The 9,678-nt window shown below is 31.4% G+C and overlaps 1 protein-coding gene across 1 annotated transcript in view; it reads left to right on the top strand.

Moving 5' to 3' along the window:
- Nucleotides 1–2,215: 2,215 nt before the first annotated feature.
- Nucleotides 2,216–9,678, top strand: part of LOC134708328 (discoidin domain-containing receptor 2-like) — a 67,869-nt gene continuing 60,406 nt past the window's right edge. Inside the window, exon 1 of the mRNA XM_063568776.1 lies at nt 2,216–2,286. The gene's annotated coding sequence lies outside the window, so the exon portion shown is untranslated. The remainder of the gene's footprint in view (nt 2,287–9,678) is intronic.

The following is a 9,678-nucleotide window of genomic DNA, read 5'->3' as shown; positions in this document are numbered from 1 at the left end:
TTTAGGATGATTTTGAAAGTCTATAGTGAATTAATAAATAATCGGATCTTGTAATTGTATATTTGTTAATGTATTTAAATTACTATAGAGGGATACATCATGCCATAGACTCCTTTGTTACATGAACAGATATTTTTACATATATTGACATTGCAATTCACAATGGTGTATTTTGTCTTCAGTTGTGCAGGGGAGTTGTAATTTAATGCAGACTGGGGTGTAATATATTGCAATTTGATTCCCATCCTTCTAGAGCATCATGTCCATATTAAGCATTTCTTGTAGGTTTTGGGTTATTTTTAAATATATTGTGTTAATATATTAATGAAGTGAATTAAATTTATATCTCAACATTCAGTACTTAACACGATTTGTTACTTGAAATTGCAGCCCACAAATAAATATTACTTATTACTTTCTTGTCAGGAGAGACTTTATAGCGGAGGTTAAATTTAATTTGAAAAGTAGTTAATTCTTTCAATAGTGAGCACAATACATGATGGAGATTTTCCCATAGGAATAGAGGTAATATAGTCATCGACTAATATTCCTTATATAGATAAATGTGCCTCCATACATCCATACATCCAGTCCTCCACTAATCGCATATGCCACTTTTCCAGGTCTAAACCAGGGTCTTCTTAGTATATTGTTTAATCAGTACATTTTGGTGAAAAATGTAGTTTGATCTAGTTAGATGCCTTGGTTTTATGTTGTTGTTGTGTTGCTGTCTCTTGATATATGCCCCCCCCCCCCCCACATTTCATTTTTGGTCATTAGTAACATGCAGTTTGATATCCAATGAAGTAAGGTGTAACAATTGATACTATATATATATGACATAAATGTAACATTTTTTGTTTTGAATTTGACAGCCAATGAGATATAATGCAACATTGGATGAAACAGAAACTAAAAGAAACCAATGTTTTCATCTCAACACGATTTCTTTTTTATTCTATGTTTTACTATGAAATTCATATTGATTTATAAACTTTACAACATTTTCACTTGTCAATGCATTCAATATACATTAAATCTTATTTCATTAAATCTTTTATAAAATTGAATAATGTTTTACAAGAAGAATAACATTATTAGTATATTGATTTAGACTGTTCCATTTGGTGTTAATACTTATGATTTAATACTATTCAATATTTAATACAATTGTCCATGAGTTAATCAAAGTTATAGAGGTTATTTTAAATTACGGAGATTATGTAACTTTAGGATATTTAATAATATTGAAAGCAGTTGAAGTATTTGTAAATTCCTAATCTCTCTCGTTTGTTTGTAAAAGGTAAGTACTGTACGACACTTTCCTAATTCAGGATTAATTCAACTATATAGTTGTTAGTCTGTGTTTTATCGAGTGTAAAATCTTGACTTTCGTGATTTATAACAATAATCTTATTATTATATAAGAAAAAGTTGGATTTTAAGAATTAAACTTGCTTTAAACAGATTTCGACTTTTGGGTTTCGGTCTTGATTGAGTGATTTGTTGACACTAATATTCAATGATGTACACTATGTGACAAAAAAAATCAATGGTAATTATTTTTAAAACGGGAACTAGACAAAATATCACCTGAATACACATGATGGTGATGTCATGAGGTGTAGATCTCCAGAAACATTTTCAAATGATTTGTCAAATCAACATTTGTATACATTTTATTCAAAATGGAATGAAATACATGAAATTAAAAAAATTAAACAAGTCTTTAGAAAATTTCATGTGTCCCAAGTGCTTTTCTGATTTTGCCTTCAGCAGGAACACTCAAAAGCTGAATATTAAAAGCCAATGATGTAATAAAAAACCGAAACATTTCAAGAAACATCATGTCAGTGGCAGTTGGATATGTAGTCCAGTTGCAAATTTGATAAAACTCTCAGTAATGAGACATTGAATTGAAATATAGTTAATGATGGTTGACTCAGTTGTTTGTTTAGTTCTCCGTTACTTTTAGTAATGTAAATTGTTTTAGCTCAACCTCTTGATATAAAGATTTGTACAAAAGATTATTACAATTTTTAAACAATTCAGTTCAGAATACTTTTACTGTTGAAATCCAAAACTTTTCCCAGGAACTTGAGACAAAACCAAAGACTTTTGTTCTTACAATGAATGTAGACTGACTGTAATGATTAGTTTTGTTTATTTTTGGGATGCGATATGTACATATGGAAACATTTTTTTTCTTTTTTAGATACTGATGATCTGGTTTTTGACCTTTGGTTGACTGCATGTGACCAGCAGCTGTTTTGTGATTGGATATTGGTGAGAAATTTATCATGGTCATCTCTTTGTTTATTTTGATGATAATTACTTGGAGCATGTAAAGCTTTTTTAACCCCATGCTGACTTTGATCAGATTTACATGGGAAATGATTGTCATTTCTAAGTTTCCAAACTGAAATACCAGAATAACAGAAAAATGTATCATTGCATTGATAAGGTGACAGTGAAAGCATTTTATCACTAGAAGTCAACACCAAGATGTGGAAATCAACTGAATATCTGAATTGTGATATGCTTTGATAATAGATTGATAAACTCAGGTTGACTCTTTAAGTCAGGGTGACATGTGCATGTGCAGATTATTAAGCAAGTGCACTTCTTGTGTTATTCGTTAGAAGGGGTAGGGGGTTAAGTCATGGTCCCTTTCTTGGAATGGCAGGGTGCACCTAACTTTTTATTCAATAATCATTACTAATAAGGTAGATTTTTGGTAGAGAAAAGTAGAGTGCACCATGTTAAAACCTCTTTTTACTTTTTGAATGCCATTACAATTGCTTAAAAAAGTTCACTACCAAAAATAATGTGTGGGTAAAAAGCTGCTGCATATCTCCTCTTTGAAAAGCCTTGGATAGGATAGTATTTGTTTACACACAACGGACATACAATTTTGTGTTTTGATTGACATAAAATAGAGAATGGAAACCTTGATTTTTATATTTTTTTAAGATATGTAAAAAAAAAAAACATTAAATAAGCAAGCATAGAATAGAATGGGTAGGGAAACCTGTAGTGTTTTAATCGTTGTACATCCTATCAAAATATTTCTGATAAATATTTGAAGCAGGTGAAAAAGCCATCAAAATGAAATTTGTAGTAACCAAAGTCAGTAAGAAGTATTCTATAACTGTTAATATTCCCTATAGAAATAAACATTTCTGAGACCTTTTATCAGGATGTCTTGGCTAAGTAAACAAAGCTGGAAGAGAAATGGTTTAATCATGATTGAAGATTTGTGAAGACCTGTCTGGAATAATGAATTGATGATTTCTCAACTTGGCATGTAAACATGCTACAATTGTACTTTGTGAAGATAGTTTACGATATTTCCTGATGTTACAATGCACTCACCTGACCATTGTCTATCATTCAAAAAAACAAAAAAATATACAAAAAATAAATGATGCTGGTTCGTATTTCTCAAGGAATCATAAATTTTAAGTTAGCTCTGATACTAGGAGCAAATAATGAATCTATAAAAATAAGATACTCTCAAAATACCAACCTTTTTATGCCCCACCTACGATAGTAGAGGGACATTTTGTTTTCTGGCCTATGCATCCATTCATCTGTTCATTGGATCGTCTGTTCGTTCTTTCGTCTGTCCCACTTCAGGTTAAAGATTTTGGTCAAGGTAGTTTCTGATGAAGTTGAAGTCCAATCAACTTGAAACTTAGTATACATGTTCCCTATGATATGATCTTTCTAATTTTAATGCCAAATTAGAGTTTTTATCCCAATTTCACGGTCCACTAACCCTAGAAAATTATTGTGTGAGTGGGGGATCCGTGTACTATGGACACATTCTTGTTTCTGACCAAGACATATTGATATTTTGAAGAAAATGTACCAACGAAAATAAATGGATTGACAGTAAGCAACAAAGAAAAAATGTTCTTAGACAAATTATTATGGTAAATGCAATCAAACTGATTTAGAAGGGAACACTTGACTGATTTAGAAGGGAACACTTGACTGATTTAGAAGGGAACACTTGACTGATTCCAAAGTGTACAAGTTGTCACTGTATATAAACATGCCTCAACTTTTTTCTTGTTTAGAATGAAAAATGACTTGCATCTCAGAAAGGTCATTACAAACCGTATTAATTGATTCCTTTTGTGTGTTTAAAATGAAAAACGACATTTGTATGTCAGCAAAGGTCATTGTAAACCAATATCGAAACTGACCTATGTCCACTTATTTATTTAGGCAGAGCAACAGTATCAGTCTGAATTAACCATGATACCTTACTTAATAACACTGATATATATGATTGTTTACATTTGTCTATAATGCACAAAAGTCTGCATGTTGCATCTTATTTCATTTTTATTTTGATTCAAGGATAAAATCACCATGAATCTCTGTAATTGATTCCTTCTCCTTGGATACCAGTTAATGTTAGCCTAGTAGGGGGCGCCACTAAATATGTTTTTAGACAAGTCATTAAAAAGTTTTATCCATACATTATGAGGTTTTGGGAAGAATAAAACAACATGAAATATGTATAAAGATATCAAATTATTCTCTTTCATCCTCAAATTGATGTAATATTTATGAAATTGGATCTCATATTTTGACACTCCCATTCTTTTTCTGTAGACTGCAATTTTAAGTAAGCAGGCAGTCTTGTTTTGTTTTCAATAAATATGATATAATTATGTGCAGTTTTTGTATGAATTTTGACTTTTGATAAAATATTATGATCTGTATCTTGTTATTAAAATCAAGATGGTCATTGCGCCTAACAGTAAGTAAATATGTATTTAGTATTATGCCTTTATTGTATAAAGGTACATATCTGAATATGCTATGGGTATGCTATACCAAAATCTAAAGAGATTTAGTAGTAAGCAGATAATTACTTAATGTTCATATGAACACAGTGAATTTAGATTATGAACTACCCTATACAGTAGGTCCTACAGGGGTTTTACTATAGTGTTAAGCAAAACTTTAAGAGGAATATTTTGTCTTCCAAATTTGAATCCTTCCTCTCTGAACACTCAATTTTGTCATCCCCTTATTGAATGATGTGAAAAACAATATGTTACACAAGATAAGGGAATTCTGGGAAATATTTATTGTGTTTTTTACACCTCGTCAGATTATTTTCCTGTCCAACGTTAATTGAAATACTAGGAATGGACAGGAAAGCCTTTTAAGAAAGTTGTTAAAGATTAGTTTTATGGCGAAAATCTCTGCATTTACAAATAAAGTGATCCATATAAGGATTCTTTTGAATTTATCCCTAATTAAGATTTATATTGTAAACTTCACCATAACAAATTGGATTTTTCATTTGTAAAATTCATCAATTAGGGTAAATGGCAAATCAATACGGGAAAAGTATTATAAATGGTTGCCTCTTGTCGGACTTAATTAATCTAGGTTAATACTGGCGATGAGATCGGCTTTGGAAAATAATTATGTTCACTGTGATTGAATAATCAAACAACCTGCTCCGTTCCAGGACAGAATCGATCGCTATTGTAAAAGATTGAATGGTCTATTGTTTGTCTACGTACATACCAGCGTTCACATCACACTTACTAGATTTCAGTCCAAGTTAGCTACCAAAAAACATGACTTTTTATCAGAATTCACCTGGAAGTTGAAAATAAAACTTTTGGTTGCTGTTGACAACCGCAGCATCATTCCAGCACATAAGAAATAGTTTTCCATCTATTGGTATTTTTGGAATCAATAATGGAGGATGTTGTATCATGTAGAGAGTGAACAGTGTGAGATGATTATATTGATCTTTAATATGTTTTACCTTTAGGAAATACTGCATGGCTCTGTCAAGCATACATCTGATACTGAGCCTCTGTCATGCATCAATGATCACTTAGTTTTTTTTTTGGAATCCAGACTAATTTCAATCCAGATTTAGATTATGTACTATTTTAGTTACAGTGAACCCATCAAATAGTTGCGATAATGAAGTCATATTTGGCAGAAATCATTCTCAATAACATCATGCTAGAAGTAGTAAACAACTGTTCAAGAAAACGTACTGAATTAGCGAATTGCAATATGAAATTAACAATTTTCATACTGTAATATTACGTAAAATACCCCTGTTGAGAATAAGGTGTAAGTCTATGGAATGTGGTATGACGTTTTTGTAATCTCCCGAGAATTATCTTCTCTGTCTTAATGTACTTTTATCACATCAGTTGTCACATGATGACTTGTTGTCGAATTAATGATGTATGGCTTCGTTTATTGTCCTATTCCAAAAGGGAAAAGTGCATCCTCAGCAACATCTGACCTTTCACTGGACGACAAAATAAATGTTGAAAGACAATAAAAATTAATAAATTTCTGCTATTTTGGTATTAATAGAATCTTCTTGGACACATAAAATGTTGAAACCTAACTGATGACCTCTTTAATGTTTTTTCCACCTACAAAATAAACATGTCATTGTTTTGTTCTTCTCTGATTCAGAGAGTTTTATGTTCTTTAGAAGACATCAGTGCCCACAGCTTCAAATCACAAAAATGTCCAACTCCAAGGATAGTTCAGAAAGGAAAGTCCCTTAGAAAATAGCAAAATCAAAAGCTCAAACACATCAAACCAATGAAAAATAACCATCATAATCCTGACATGGTACAGTCATTTCCTTATGTAGAAATGTTGGATTAAACCTGGTTTTGTAGCTTGCTAAACCTCTCACTACATGGCATTCACATAAAATATCAAAGTAGTGTAGTGTTGTCAGATTCCTGTTAACTAAGTGTGTGTGGACACGGCATGATCTCTATTTTAATCAGATTGAGCAACTGTTTATATTTATATTAGTTCCAAACCCTTTTTTAAGTGATTTTTTAATTTTTAAGATGAGAGTAAAAGACAGAAGCTGATGTAAAAATTGGTTTGCAGACTTAAATATTCCAAACCTTTTGAATATTTGAATGGTATCTTTTAAGGTAAGTCTTACACAACAATTATCTTAGACTGCTCTGATATCTGGCAAGCAATCTGAGACAAAATATGATCTTAAGTTATTAAATATAAAAAAAGAAGATGTGGTATGATTTCCAATGAGACAACTACTAAATGTCTAGTTGCAAATATTGTATTCATACCCACAACGAGAAGTTATCTGCATTATATCTATGGTTAATATCTGCAATGTAATTGCACAATTAGAAAAAAAGGAAGGATGTTATATTAACATGAGAGGGAGAGGGGGCACTGACTGGCTCAGGGAGGGCCTGCTCCAGTCATTTTCTCGATAATCAACCAGAATTTTCCCACACAAGACGGTCCTCCTGGGTCTAGCAGAGCAGCATCTGTTTACCCTTTTGGAGCACCTGAGATCATCCAAAGTTTTGTTTGGGTTTTATGTTCATTCTTTGTTTTGAATTAATTGTTTTGTTGACCTGTTTGGCTTTCAAATGTTCTTCATTTATTGCCATGGCCTTGTTAGTTTTCTTTTGAATTATGAGTTTTGTATGACACCTTAATATTATCTGCAACATTTTTTTGGTAGCAGAATAATGATGCCAGCAGATAGTAAACGTTCTAACACCTATTAAGCAATTGATAACTTTTATGTTGAGCAAATCAGACTCCTAAGGGCCTCTTTTTTATAGCCTTTTGTTACATAACAAAGAACAAATCACTTGCAGAAATCCTAAGTAATATCAATCTTGGCTTAGCTAATATGAAACCAACACTTAAATTTTCATTTTTTTACTTTTCCTTTTTCTTTTGTAGTAAATCCATATTTTTTTATTTTTAATAGATACCAATAGAGTTTGTTTTTTTATGAGTTTGACCTTTTTGACAGGTTTCATTTCATATCTTTGTGACAGCTGTATCCTGCATTGTGAAATATATATGTCACCAGATGTCGCCACCAGATCTAACATAGATTTTAACCAAATATAATACAGATGCAATTGACCATACATAAGAACTAAGCAAGAATAATATAACACTTAAACATACTATACTAAATACTCATAAAAGTGCTTTTTCTAAACTGATTTTTATTTTTATTGTAAATATCTTAATGTATTACTTGATCTCTAATTTTCTAGATACATGTAAACACAATAGGTTGAGTGGTAAAAAAAGGTTTAAGCCAAACACATCCTACTCCGTTACTTAATAGAACATTGAATTCATTGAACATAGGCTTTAAAACTGGTAGAAATATAAGGCTTCCTTGTTCCTTTTGTTAGTCCAAATGATATAAACATCCTAGCTGTACATTTTTTTTCCTTTGTTCTACAATTATTGATAAAAAATTTAGGGTAAAATGGTACATTTTGGTCATGAAATTGAAAAAATAAACATTCAGCTGCCCTGTCACGTGTGTTCTTTGATTTTTTTTGTTATAGAAACTTGTTGTTATCATCACTAGCCACGCTTTGTCATACTGTAAATTCAGAAATTATTGCGTGCATTTATTATAGCAATTTTGTCCTTTTAGACTTAAATGCGATTTTAAATTTTACATTTTGAGTAAAATCCTGTTTAACTCGTATAAAATATTTCAAAATGCGAGTTTAAATTATTGCGTTAACATCACTGTCACATTTTTCGCAATAATAAAAAACCTCGCAATAATATCTGAATTTTTAGTATCCAACGCTACCAATTGTTTGATACCACTGTCTTATGTTGTTCTTCATCTCAAGGTTGGTTTGTAGATAAATGAACCATACATATGCAATAAAATCAAACTTGCACAACTATTTCTCAAGTAATGATAATAAAATCCCTATACTTTATAAAATGTCCTTGTCCAAAGAAAACAGATACTTAGAGACCTACATCAGTGAGTGATGAGAAATGGTTTCCTGATGACGAGTCTGGAATCAGTCTTTAAGATTAAAACATCAGTAACCTGTATACATCTTCGTAAAGTAAGGATTAAAGGTGTCATTAAAACTGATAACAGTCTGTCAAAGAGAAGAGGTATGAAAAAGACCCTCACACTGCAATATAAGTATAACAAATGCAATCATTTCAAAATAAAGTTAGTTTGATTTTTTTATGGAAATGCTATTAGTAAAGTCACTGTGACATCATAAACATGTTGAAATTAGCATAGTTGAACAAAAACAGTTTTTTTGCAAAATTTAAATTATTCAAGTTAATGCACATTTGTAACTGAAATTGCATTTGTTGATTATAAACAACCAATTATATCTTAATTTTGGATAATAAATGATACTTATAGGAAAAAAATATTATCTTAATTTTGGGTAATAAATGATACTTATAGAAAAAAATATATTTGTGTAGATTTTCACTTTGATTATTCCATATGTAATATGGAGGTCTACAAACGATTGTCATTTTTAGCTCACCTGGCCCTTCGGGCCAAGTGAGCTTTTCTCATCACTTGGCGTCCGGCGTCCGGCGTCCTGCGTCCGTCGTCGTTAACTTTTACAAAAATCTTCTCCTCTGAAACTGCTGGGCCAAATTAATCCAAACTTGGCCATAATCATCATTGGGGTATCTAGTTTAAAAATTGTGTCCGGTGACCCCGCCAACCAACCAAGATGGCTGCCACGGCTAAAAATAGAACATAGGGGTAAAATGCAGTTTTTGGCTTATAACTCAAAAACCAAAGCATTTAGAGCAAATCTGACGTGGGGTAAAAATGTTCATCAGGTCAAGATC

Source organism: Mytilus trossulus, chromosome 2 (assembly GCF_036588685.1).
Source record: "Mytilus trossulus isolate FHL-02 chromosome 2, PNRI_Mtr1.1.1.hap1, whole genome shotgun sequence".
Lineage (NCBI taxonomy): Eukaryota > Metazoa > Mollusca > Bivalvia > Mytilida > Mytilidae > Mytilus > Mytilus trossulus.
This window is presented reverse-complemented; position numbering and strand designations above follow the sequence as displayed.